Raw genomic sequence first — 13511 nt, forward strand, 5'->3', positions numbered from 1 at the left:
GTCCAGGAGGTTAAAGTCTGATATAAAACGTGACAGAAAGGCCGATGCTGAATTTTGGGAGTGAGAATGTTGGTCCTGAGGATGTGAGCGATCTAAGGCAGGGTCCAGGGTCGCATTCATGTCCCCACCCATGATCAAAGCATAATCTTGCAACTCTGACATTATCACTGACAGTTGTTGGAAAAACTCTTTGTCAAAAGGGTTGGGGGCATAAACAGACAAGAACGCCAGCTTTCGCCCAGCAATAATGGTTTTGATCAGTGAGACCCACCCATCAGCACTGCCAGACTTCTCCAGGACATTTATAGATAGGGAGCTTTTTGTTACAATAAGAGAACCACGGGATTTGGAATTATATGAAGCCGACGCTGCTATACAGTAGTGTCTGTTAGCAAAACGACGTACATCAGCTGCTTTAAGATGTGACTCCTGTACAAATGCTATATCAAACTTCTTCCTATAGAGGTAATCTACGTTTGATCGGGCCATTTAAACCATTCACATTCCAGCTGGCTATTTGAAGAGTTGTCATACTAGATGAGAGTTGGGCTGTGTAGAAAGAGGGGCAACAGTAGGAATTACCCACTCCCTAGAAATGACCAACAGGAGTAGACCTGTGGGTCCGGTAAACAAAGACAGTACATTGTAATGACCATCAATATAGTGAGAACAAGAAGAACTATAACACCCCCCACCCATATCGCCAAAATACCCAGAAATGCCACCAAATAACGTGTGACAATAAAAATAAAAAATAAAATAAACAGACATATTCCCCATATCCCCAAAAAACATTAGACACCTGACGCTGAGAACGGGGGCTATAAACACAGTCACCTAGCCCGTTCCCTTAACCAAAACAGTACATAGGCAGTCTTGGGTAACTATCCCATAAAAAGAAAAAACTATATTATTCTGATGCATAATTTTCTATGATAGGCTTAATAATTGCTGTATTTTCGGTCCTTTAAATCACCATCAAGTAGGCTATATTGGCCTAATGGTAATGTTAACTCAGCAACCTAATCAGGGATTTGAAACATAAGCAATTTTAACACTACCCTTTCGTATGTCCTGACATGTGGCAGTTAGTGAAATAAAAATAAATAAAAAAGGATAACTAGCCTAATTAAATAGAAATGACCAAGCGCTCAGTGGTTTAACACCAACCATCCAACCTGTACTCCTGCGTGTGCGAGAACGATCACCAAATTGCGTTCAGTCCCCAGCCTCCAATGGCTTCTGTGCGTTGAGGAAGTCCTCTGCTTCGGCATGCGAGTCGAAGACACGCTGATGGGAACCGTGGATCACTTTAAGCCTGGGCGGATGTCGTATATTTCTGTAGTATGTATGATCTATGTATGAATATGTAGTATATTTTAAACACACACACATACCAGGGCATGCAAGGACATGATGCCCTCTAACAATGAGGGTTCTATGGCAACCAGATGACCAACAGAGACCTCTGGGGGTTGGGCAAACACACATACATTCTGGCCCCTCCCCTCTTGAACAAAACGGGCAGGCTAGCTAGAGAGCGGCCTCTTTTCCAGCCCAGGTCACAGGATCAACACATGTATGTATAAATCTGTTTGTAACTCGGATTAAATCGTCTTAAACTCAATAACTGTTCTTTGATTCATAACCAATAAGAAATACACAACACGGATAAAGGAGGAAAGATTGGAACCCTCGCCTCTTCGCGATGTCCATGGCAGTAGAGAAGAGTCGGCGCCGAGCGATGGTGTGTTGGCTGTAGTCAGCGGAGAAGCGGTTGCTCCTCTCGCCGAGGTTGAGCGGTGTCAGCCGAGCAGCTTTGAGGATCCTGTCGCGGTCTGTGAATCGTAACATCTTGCAAATGAGGGTCTGTGAGCCATTGGCATTGGCATTACGGGGAAGAGGGAGACGATGTGCCCTCATGACTTCTAACGTCTCTCCGCTCAAGTTGGGGAACCATTTGGGAAGATTGGAGGAGATGTATTGGACCGCGTTGGAACCCTCGTTTCCCTCAGGTATTCCCATAATGCGTATGTTGTCACGTCGGCTACGATCCTCTAAATCACCTAGCTTAGCTTCGAGGTTAGCCTTGTTATCAACTGTAGTTTCCTCAGCTTTCTCCATCTTTTTACGAAAGTTCAGTGCATTCACCGCGGAGTTTCTGCACGTCTTTTGTACAGTTAGCTAGGTCGGTCTTGATTGCATCAAGTTTGCCGTTCATACCAGATAATTGGTTTTCAATGAAAAGACGTTGGTCCTCCATAGCCTTACTCAGCATGTTCGCTAGCTCGTTTGTCTCCACTTCGTCTTGAGAAGATTCTGGGTCAGGAGAGGATGGCTTGGACTTTCTTGTGTGCGGCATTTTGAGCTATCAGTTGTTAAATAACATTTACTGTATCAGAATTATTAAATAAAAGTTTACTATGAGTAGTTTCAAAATAAATAAGGGAAATAGGGCAGGAGCGAGCGCGCTAAGCAGCCATCTCTTCTGCAGGTCACGTGACTCTTCAAGCCGCTCTACTATTAAAGTAATTTACTATAACAATGGTTGTGGCGCATACTTACGCCAAATTTGAGTTGTTCCCTTCGGTTCACGCGAGTCCACTATCGGCGATCGTTATATAGAACACCTCTGCCACGTGACACTCCGTCCAAAACATGTGGACACACATGCGCTCAAATAAGGTATTTTACTTCACTAACTTTCTAAACATGGACATGTTTCATATGTGCTGCACATACTGTATATGCTCACATATATCTGACAACCGCAAACATTATTTTACACATGAACTACGCCAGCTAACTGTCAACAGTCTCTCCAAGTATATCCAGCTGCATCCGACACGCGCTTCACCCGGACGCATGAAGACCATATTTGGTTCGAGCGCGTGATCATACCGCGCCTGCATATTTGCATATTTGGTTCGGACTACGTCATCGCCTTACTACGGTGGCTGAGGACGATTTCAAGTATTTATGGATATGACAGATCATTCGCTTACTATGCATTTCGATATGAGATAGATGCATTTTTGTATTTCAAGTACTTATGGATATGACCGATCGTATTTATGGATATTTTGATATGAGATAGATCATTTATGAGATAGATAATTTTCGTATTTCAAGTATTTATGGATATGACAGATAGTTTTCGTCCTATTCACTTAATGCTTAGTTTTTAAAACAAACCAAATTAACACATTTCCAGCAATGGATTCTACAGTTAGGCCCATATATATTTGGTCACAGACAGAATTTGTGTTATTTTAGCTGTTTACCAAAACATCTTAGTTACAGTCACACACAAGTGTGGCCATCTCAAAGGTATCACCAAATGAATGGGCATACCTAACTTAGTTGGAAAGGACACCTAAAGTGTTTTTGTACTCTGTTTGGTTCCAAAATTAAGCATGTTTTAACATTAGACAAGGTGGACTGGCGGCCATCTTGAATTTGACCTCTCACGGGCCTCTGGGGTCAAATCTGACTTCCCTCCACATCTGAAAATAAACCTTATGGTATGTACTAACTATGGTAGAAATGTCATGCTTTCTTCAAAAAGTGCACAATTATTGTGCTAAGCCGCTCTACTATTTTTTTTTTGTAATCAATTTATTGCAAAACAGTACACATGAAAAACTCACATTATTACACCAAACAAAATAAGTGTCTGTCCTGATTTTTTTTTTCTTCCCCTATCTTACACCCCCCCCCCCCACACACACACACACTATAAACACATGAGTAACCCCCCCCCCCCCATGATAACATCCCTTCCACCCCCCCCCCCCCCCCCCCCGCCCATAGTTCTTCATTACACTTTATTTGGTATATCATACAATCATAATAATACAACAATTACAGGTTAACTTCACATACAACACAGCCTACAAACACAGTCACTCCATCAACTCTTTTATCTTATGTATTGCAGAGGTCCATGTTTGAATTGTCCTTTCTTTAGCTCAATGTATTCTGGCTATAGATTGTTCCATGTATAGTATGTCCAGGAAAGACAGCAGCCATTGTTTATGCGTAAGAGTATGTGGAGGATTCCATCGTAATGCTAACATATTTTTGGCTGCGGTAAGACCAGCAAATAAAACACGAAACATGGAAGCTGACAGATCCAATGATGAAGTATCATTCAAGATCAAAAATCTCGGACAACAAGGTATATGGATCCCCAATAGGTTAGATAAAGTGGAAGATATTAGTTTCCAAAATGCCGCCACCCCAGGACATTCCCAGTACATGTGTAAAAAGGAGCCCACATGACCGAGTGAACACAGATCACAAATTGAGGAGGGTATGATTTTCATGAGGTGGCGTCTTCTCGGAGTGAGGTATAACCTGTGTAAGAAGTTAAAGTGAATAAGCTTATGATTAGGATTTTTAGATGTGATATCCAGATTGTCCCAAACAGTCATCCAATCAATATCCCCATCAGAAAAATCAAGGTCTCTCTCCCATACCTGGTGAACAGCAAGAGGTTTACAGGAAGCTTCTAGTAAATGAGTGTATAATTTAGAGACTAAACCCCTTGTCTGTACTCCCACATCTAACATCGTGTGAAGCTCATGGGTATATAGAGATTGTCCCCAGGGAACACCATATGCACGCATGGAAGATCTAAGTTGCAGGTAAAGAAAAAATGAGAACTTTTCCAGTTAGAAGAGCGAAATTGTGGAAGATAGGAGTATGGGTGTGCCACTTTAACTGAGAGTGAGTTGCCTTCTCGACAGCCAGCCATACTGATAAAAGAGAGGACATTATAGGGCCCAGCTTAGATTTGGGTAGATAGACCTGAGTACACTAAGTCCTGTAAGCGGTGAGGGGAAGCCAAATGTTCCTCTATCGCTCGCCATGAAACCGATGCATTACAATCTAACCAGGTTGATAAAGGGCGCAGCACATACGCCCAAAAATACATTTTAAAATTGGGGACAGCTAGACCTCCATCCTGTCTGCTGCGCTGTAGAGTGTATAGTTTTAAGCGAGGGCGCTTGCCTTTCCAAATAAATGTTGATATAAGACTATGGATCTTGTCCAAGTAACTCTTGGGAGGTGAGATTGGCAACATATTGGAATAAAAATGTACCCTGGGAAGAACATCCATTTTGACAATGGAGACACGTGCTTGTAGGGAGTGTGGATGAAGTGACCATCTATTCATGTCTGCCTCCACTCTGCTTAAGATGCCTTGGAAGTTTTTGGTTACAACTGAATACAGAGAGGGAAAGATATCTACCCCGAGGTATTTAAAAGACTTAACGACTGGAATGTGAGATGGTAGGGTAGATGGATCAAGAGAAGTACTGAGAGACATTAACACTAGGACCGCCACGGGATCGCCATTCATTCCACCGCAATCAGGTGTGAAACAGCACCAGCAGATTTTAACATGGAGAAGAGTGTACTGACGGACAAGGATCGCTGGAGGGCGATGTCACACAGGGCCGTCTGCCAGGCTCCGACGCCTTTTTCCCAGAATGCATTTCGCACCGGCGAGCAGACGGCGATTTGAATCCTCCATTTAAAAAAAAAAAAAAAAGCTGTAATTTTGCCTTTACAAGGGTTAACATCTTTTAATATGTTTTCAGGTGAGAAAGTACCAATATATATTCCCAAAATGTGTCCAGTTTATCAAAATAACCCGTTTATATATCTCCTCTGACGATTTTTCTGTCTGAGTTCGCTAGCATGCGTTCGTAAATTCACCCTGGAAATCTGGTCAGCACCCATGGAATGCCTCTTGTCCAATCAAATTACCTGGTCCCTTTATGACTATGAACCCGGTGTGCGCTCCGGCGCTCTCATAGCGAATTTACGAACGCACCCTGCGGTTTCACTTTCATTCATAAAATTCCCCCCGTCTGTGTTGAAGCACTTCTACTGACTATAGCGTCTTACATAGCTGTAAATAGTGTTATTTTATTTATTATTACCAAGGCTACAGAAACATGTTCACACAATGACAAACAATGGCAATCTAATGTTCGAAAACTATTATTATCAATATATTGATACATCTTCTCCTTTCTTTCCTGTCTGTCTTCACTATAGGCCTATCTGTCCAAAAATAAAAGTTACAATAAAGCAACATTTCGTCGGGAGAACAGGTGTGTATATTGGACAGTAATTCAGCACTAAACTATCTGCACTGCACTACTGTCATTGTGTCATACATGAAGCTTACAGTGGGACAAGAACTTGTCGTCACTTTTTACATTTTACATTTAGATTTACAGATTTACTGCAGCACAGATTTACTGTATTGTAGTGTAAAGTAGTGTTACAGTAAATATTTGCAATATTTACAGTATGGTACTGTACTGCAGCATTTTACAAGTGGGAAGCACTGTTATTGTACACTACAGTAATATGGGTTAAAGCAGTATATCTCATGTTTACTGTACATTACTCTAATTTTACTCTGCACCACATAGGATTGCAAGACAACCTCACAGAGGTGGAAGAGGGCCCATTTTTACTCCGCAACAAGAGGAAGCCATTTGTGCAATGGTGATTGCAAACAATGCCATAAGGTTGAGAGAGATCCAGAGCGCTGTTATAGAGGATGACAATATCTTTGGCAATATTGAATCCGTTTCAATCTCTACAATTGACAGAGTGCTTAGGAGAAATGAAATGCGCATGAAACAACTGTATAATGTGCCATTTGAACGGAACAGTGACAGAGTGAAGGAGATCCGTCACCAGTATGTACAGATAAAACATTTATGTGTTCTATGCATACTCTAATGTTCAGTGCTGTAAACTGGTTACATGACAGTTCATACTGTACAATATGTTGTCCAAAATGCATTATGTTACACGGGAAAAGTTGTTATAGTTTCTCTCTCTCTCTCTCTCTATTCTGGGATAAAGCATGTACTGGAGCTGGACGCCAGGGAACCGCTGCACACATTCATATATCTTGATGAGGTGAGTTTCAATCTGGCAAAAGGTAGAAGGCGTGGCAGAAATCGCATTGGACAGAGAGCCACTGATGTCCCAGGCCAACGAGGAGGGACACATTACAATGTGTGCAGCCGTCTCAGAAAACGGCGTCCTCACCCATATACCCTGTCTTGGTCCATACAACACACAACATCTGCTGACTTTTTTAGACACTTTTTACAGGGACATAATCCCTGAGAATGAGAGGGGTCTAAATGGAGACCATCTGAACAAGTTTGTTGTTGTATGGGATAATGTGAGTTTTCACCACTCAGATCTGGTCAGACAGTGGTTTGCAGCACATGAAAGGATGCTGGTGGAATATCTCCCTCCCTACTCCCCATTCCTGAATCCAATAGAGGAGTTTTTCTCTGCCTGGAGGTGGAAGGTATATGACCGGCATCCACATACCCAAATGGCCTTGCTAGCAGCCATGGATGCTGCATGTGATGACATCACAGCACAGTCCTGCAGAGGGTGGATTCGCCACTCAAGGAGATACTTTCCTCGCTGCATTGCCAGGGATGATATTCGCTGTGATATTGATGAAAATATGTGGCCAGACAGACAGGAACGTCTGGATGCGAATGAATAATTTACAGTACTGTGTATGTTGTATGTCCAATAAGTACTGCAATATTGTTTACAGTTGTGCACAGCTATACCCAAAGGGTGTTTCTTATGTTTGTTGTAAATAAGTTTGTATTTTTCTTTTGCACAATGCTGTGAACACATTTGAATTGCAAAGAGCATATGCAGTAAAAATGTGAAACATAACTATTCAGCGTCTTGTACTTATTTACCTCACTAAATACAGTAATGTGTAACCCACTGTAGATTTCATATGGCCGTGCAAATAGTGTATAGTACTGTCTTGAGCATTTTCAGGTAGTGTCACCAAGATCTGACTTTTTTGCATTGGAAAACACTTACAGAGTGAACTGTCATAATGAAAACATGACAAAGCCATTTGACTATCTTGTTCATAAACAATGGTGTCAGGACTTTTCATTTTGATGACACTGACACTTTCGTTGACATGAATACTTGCTTTTGAGGAATGAACTATCCATTTTGAGCAAGTGACACGCTTTTGCAGGTTAACACCTAGGTTTTGCAGTTTGTACTAATTGTTCTGAGAAATGCACTAACTGTTGTGCAAATGTTAATAGTGATGTGAGATATGCACCAAAGCGACTGAGAAAACTGTATTATACACAACAGTGTTGTGTTGTGTATATGTGAGTGAGACTGTGGTCTACAGTGATATACAGAAAAAACATTATATACAATATTATAAATATATTTTTGTTGTCAGGACTTGTTTAGTTATTGTCATTTCGCAGAGTCACCTCAATAAAGCAAATGAACAAATGGAACATTTGCGAACAGTTCTGTAACAAAACGCTGTTACGTTTCCTCACACATGTGTAAGTGGAAATCCTTTCCTGTGGGGATACACACATACTAGTCCTCGGAAATAAACCAGAATAACTCGTTTCTAAAGTCAGTTCCATTCACTTGATGTAATGGTTGATGCATGGGGGATGGTAATCTTATTCTCGATGATTGCTTCTTGATTGTCGCAGATCAGCCAAACAAAGGATGCAGCTTCCATCCCCCACACCTCCCAAGGGGAGCCAAGCGGGTTTCAAACACGGCTCTCAAGCTTACAGCAGTTTTAGGGGCTGACAGGCTGACATTACACGACAGGCTTGTGCATATCTGTGAAGCTCATGATTATAATAACACAATATTGCAATATTTATTACTATTTTTTGTTCTCTCCTCTCCACTTTACACATTACATAACCAAGATTTATTTTGCAATCACAACAATGTCAACACAATCACAACAGAATCTTATTTAATCCAATCAGGTTGTATATATAATCTATATATATAATCTATATATTGGTTTCAATATACCTCCATAGCAGTCTACAGTCTAATTTAGCTATATCTATAATTACATTATGAGAACATCAGTATTTTTACGCCTTTGGTTGTATTGTCTGAACGAACATTGATTGGGAGACATACTGTAGAGTTTATCATTTTCATAACTGTCTGCACATATACATATCTTATTTTGATTGTTATTGTAGCCTATATATAAACACAAATATCAGTCTTATGCACTGTGTCTCATTCAGCACTGAAGCCTGAATTTGAGCACAGTGTGTCCTCTTGCTACCTCTGCTGATATAAAAGAGAATTGCAGCCTTGGAGAAAAAGATGACAGCCGAATTCCAAGGCAAATACACAGACACACACAGAAATACTGCAAAATCGCTTTATACTAACTCGATTTTGAAAATGTAAAGATGCTGGGTGGTAGAACGCACATATCTAGGAAAAGTCATGAAAGGAGGGTCCTGAAATTTGATCGAGTGCAAAGGTAGATTCTTTTTTGTACTCACTGGTGCTGTTTAACACCTCACGGCTTTCCTAGTGTTAACAGTTGTTCTAGAGATGTGTCTGCTGCTAGAACTCTGTGTGGCATTCATCTGGTCTCTTATCTGAGCTGCTGTTAACCTGCGATTTCTGAGGCTGGTGACTCGGATGAACTTATCCTCAGCAGCAGAGGTGACTCTTGGTCTTCCTTTCCTGGGGCGGTCCTCATGTGAGCCAGTTTCGTTGTAGCGCTTGATGGTTTTTGCGACTGCACTTGGGGACACATTCAAAGTTTTTGCAATTTTCCGGACTGACTGACCTTAATTTCTTAAAGCAATGATGGCCACTCGTTTCTCTTTACTTAGCTGATTGGTTCTTGCCATAATATGAATTCTAACAAGTACATAATTCCATATGTGTTCATTCTTAGTTTTGATGCCTTCAGTGAGAATCTACAATGTAAATAGTCATGAAAATAAAGGAAACGCATTGAATGAGAAGGTGTGTCCAAACTTTTGGCCTGTACTGTATATATTGCACATAACCCTTCAAATGGTGTTTTCGAATATTGCACATGGCCCTTCAAGTGGTGTCTAAGATAAAGTGCAGGTGCTGGTGGTCATGTCCTAATCATCGTTTCTGCTTGAGCGAATTGATTAGTTTAATGCAGAATGGGACAAGTGATAGTTTTAAGAGCTTATTATTACATCTTGGCATGCGAAACCTTCTACCTAGGGGGAGAACTTCGTATTCTGTGGAGAGCAGATGTTGGGGGTCTGCGATGATCTTATTAGCCTTGTCCAGGACAGCTTTTTCATATAGTTTATTTAGGATCACATAGTCTCTTTCACCTACAATTTTCATGGCTGTTTTGTGAATGCTGACTAGTCTGTTTTTTTGTTGTACAGTTAAGTTGCCAAACCACACAATTATTCCATATCTGATTACACTTTCAACAATGGACTGATATAAAACATTTTTTTCTCATGATCTGCTTTCTCACCCCATAAAGTCTGAGTCGCCTCAGGTGATAAAGCCTCTGCTGTAGTTTGTTACATAAGCTGTCTAAGTGTGTATTCCAGCAGAGATGGTTGTCTAATTGAATACCTAAGTACTTATAAGAGGGCACCACAGGCTCATGGTCAGTTACCTGCCTTGGGTCTAACACAGGGGTCGGCAACCTTAAATGTTGAAAGAGCCATATTGGAATTTCGTGTATTCTGGTGCCTTTTAACAAGTGGGTTGATACTTTTATCTGGCTATACTAGCCTGAGAAAAAATATGGATAAGTTTGTAATTTCATCCAGAGGAAGTGAGCAAACCAAGAGATCGTCAGCCAAAAAATAGACAAATCTACAGACTGTAGACTCCAGTACCAAATGAAAACTAGCCTCCCTCGTCCTCTTTTCACCCACAGGAACGCCGGTGCTCCCAAATATCATACCTTCTTTAGAAGTTCATAATTCGGAAATGGTTTGAGCTAAAGACAAGCCGCTTTTTGCATTTAAAAGTAGGCAAATAGCGCTCACCGGGAAGCTCCCGTTCACCGATGTCCGTCTATAAATCTAGCCACAAAGTTGTAGACAATGTGGATAGTTTCTTGCTTTGCCTGCCGCAGTACTTCGTCAATCCCTGTGGATATAGGTCTACTCTTGAAAAAAACCTGTCACATCCAGTCTCATGTTGGGTCTAGTGTTGTTCCGATACCATTTTTTGATCCCGATACCGATACCGATTCAGATTCAGATTCAGATTCAGATAACGTTTATTGCCATTATGCATTACACATATAGGAATTTGCTTCGTCATTACAGTAAGTGTGTTTATACTTTTTTTCACGTGTCAAAAAACAGGACAACACAACAACAACAACACAGGACAGACAACAGTGCATTGGATAGTGCGGTATAAAGTGCAGTGCAGAGTTTTTACAGTGAGTCCAGTGCATATTCAGTCCTGGGCAGACTTGGGGGTGGGGGGGAGGGGGAAGCCAGAGTCATTTATCAGCCTGGCGGCTGAGGGGTAGAAACTGAGCCTGTGGCGGGCCTTCAGTGCCTTAGGCAGCCGCAACCTTCTTCCAGAGGGAAGCAGGGTGAGGAGGCCGTGGCCGGGGTGGAAGGGGTCTGCCATGATCTTCCTTGCCCTCCTCAGAGCCCTGGTGTCATGCAGGGAGTTGAGGGAGGGCAAGGGACAGCCGATCACCCTCTCTGCTGAACGTAGCACCCGATACCTGACCGTGCAGTACTTGCCGATACCGAGTACCGATCCGATACCACAGCGTTTGAAAAAACAAAACAAAAAAACATGTTTTTTGAGCCGCATACTCACCTCGATGTAAAATTATTGCTAACACTTAGTCTGGCACTGGTCAAAACCTTTGTAAAACAGGAAAAAATACCAACTGAGAGTGAATGCTATAGAACTTTTCTTTATTGTCTACCTGGTATGGTGACAAGAAAATCAACCCCTTATAAAACCTGAAATGTGGCTCTCACAGATGCCAATCAGTGCAATATCCATTTAAGATATAAAACAGTCGTAGTAGTAGTGCAACAGCAAGTGAACATTTACAAACAAAATAACTTTAAGATATAAAACAGTCGTAGTAGTAGTGCAACAGCAAGTAAACAATTACAAACAAAATAACTTTAAGATATAAAACAGTCGTAGTAGTAGTGCAACAGCAAGTGAACATTTACAAACAAAATAACTTTAAGATATAAAACAGTCGTAGTAGTAGTGCAACAGCAAGTAAACATTTACAAACAAAATAACTTTAAGATATAAAACCGTACAAGTAGTGCAACAGCAAGTAAACATTTACAAACAAAATAACTTTAAGATATAAAACCGTACAAGTAGTGCAACAGCAAGTCAACATTTACAAACAAAATAACTTTAAGATATAAAACCGTACAAGTAGTGCAACAGCAAGTAAACATTTACAAACAAAATAAGGCCCATTTGAGACTAACATAAGATGTAGACCTACCGTTCATGGTCCATCCGTTCTCTTGCTCGCTGTCGCAGCTGCAGTAGATGACAGAAACTCTTCGTGCTCTTTAATATGTTTAGCCTTTAAATGCTTAATTAAGTTGCTAGTATTGAAACTGGCAGCTTTAGTGCCACCCCTTGACACATTGAGACCGCAAATTGTGCATTTAGCCGTTGTACACACCGGACTATCCACCTTGAAATATCTCCAAACCGCCAATATGTTCTCCTCACTACACCTCCACAGTATGCGTGTTTGTTTTTCCGCGATAGTGAAAAGCTGCCACGCCATTGGTTGAGAGCAGCTGCTCTGGGCCAATAGCGTTCCAGCAGAGGAGCATGTCTGGGCATGTCTGTGTTAGGAAGGCTGTGTCAGGTGTGCCCCGCGGTGGTGTAGCGGTCTACGCACTGGCCACTAGTGCATGCTGCCCACCGGGGCCGGGGTTCGTATCCCGGCTCGCCAGATCCAGATATGGCCGAGGCACACGGGAAGCGGCATATTGGGCGGCCGCTTCCGAGGGCGGTATAGGAGTATTTCTGGACAAGGATCCGTCGCGCAACACCGCCCCCTGGGTGCCGGAATAACGGTGCTGGGCTCGAGGAGCCAGTCAGCTAGTCTGCCTGGCGGCCTCTTCTGGGACTGCCGGCCACGGGGTCGTGCGGCGGATCCTATGCAATAGGCAGGGGATAATTGGATGCTAGGTTGGGTTCAATTGGCTACCAAATTGGGTGAAAAAGGGATAAAATCATTAAAAAAAAAAAAAAAAAAAAAAAAGGAAGGCTGTGTCAGGCAAGCTTGTAGCAGACAAGCTGAGAAAAACGCAACGTGCTGCGTTTGAACAAGAGTTTGGTATCGGGTGTTATTATTTGTTAGTACTCGCCGATACCGATACCAGCATTTTTGTGCGTATCGGTGGCCATGCCGATACTAGTATCGGTATCGGAACAACACTAGTTGGGTCCAGTCAAAATACTAGTCACGTGCCAACATATCCGAATCCTATTGGCCCACGTACAACATTACAGCGTAAGCAGGGAGTTGTAGTTCAAGGAGAGACACCGCGGCAACGTAAAAAATAAATAATCGTTGTTAATTTCCATTTGTGGTCAAAGCCACAGGGAGCCACTGAAGATGGGCAAAAGAGCCGCAT

This window comes from Nansenia antarctica, assembly GCF_963989245.1.
Source record: "Nansenia antarctica genome assembly, chromosome: 12".
NCBI classification, from domain to species: domain Eukaryota; kingdom Metazoa; phylum Chordata; class Actinopteri; order Argentiniformes; family Microstomatidae; genus Nansenia; species Nansenia antarctica.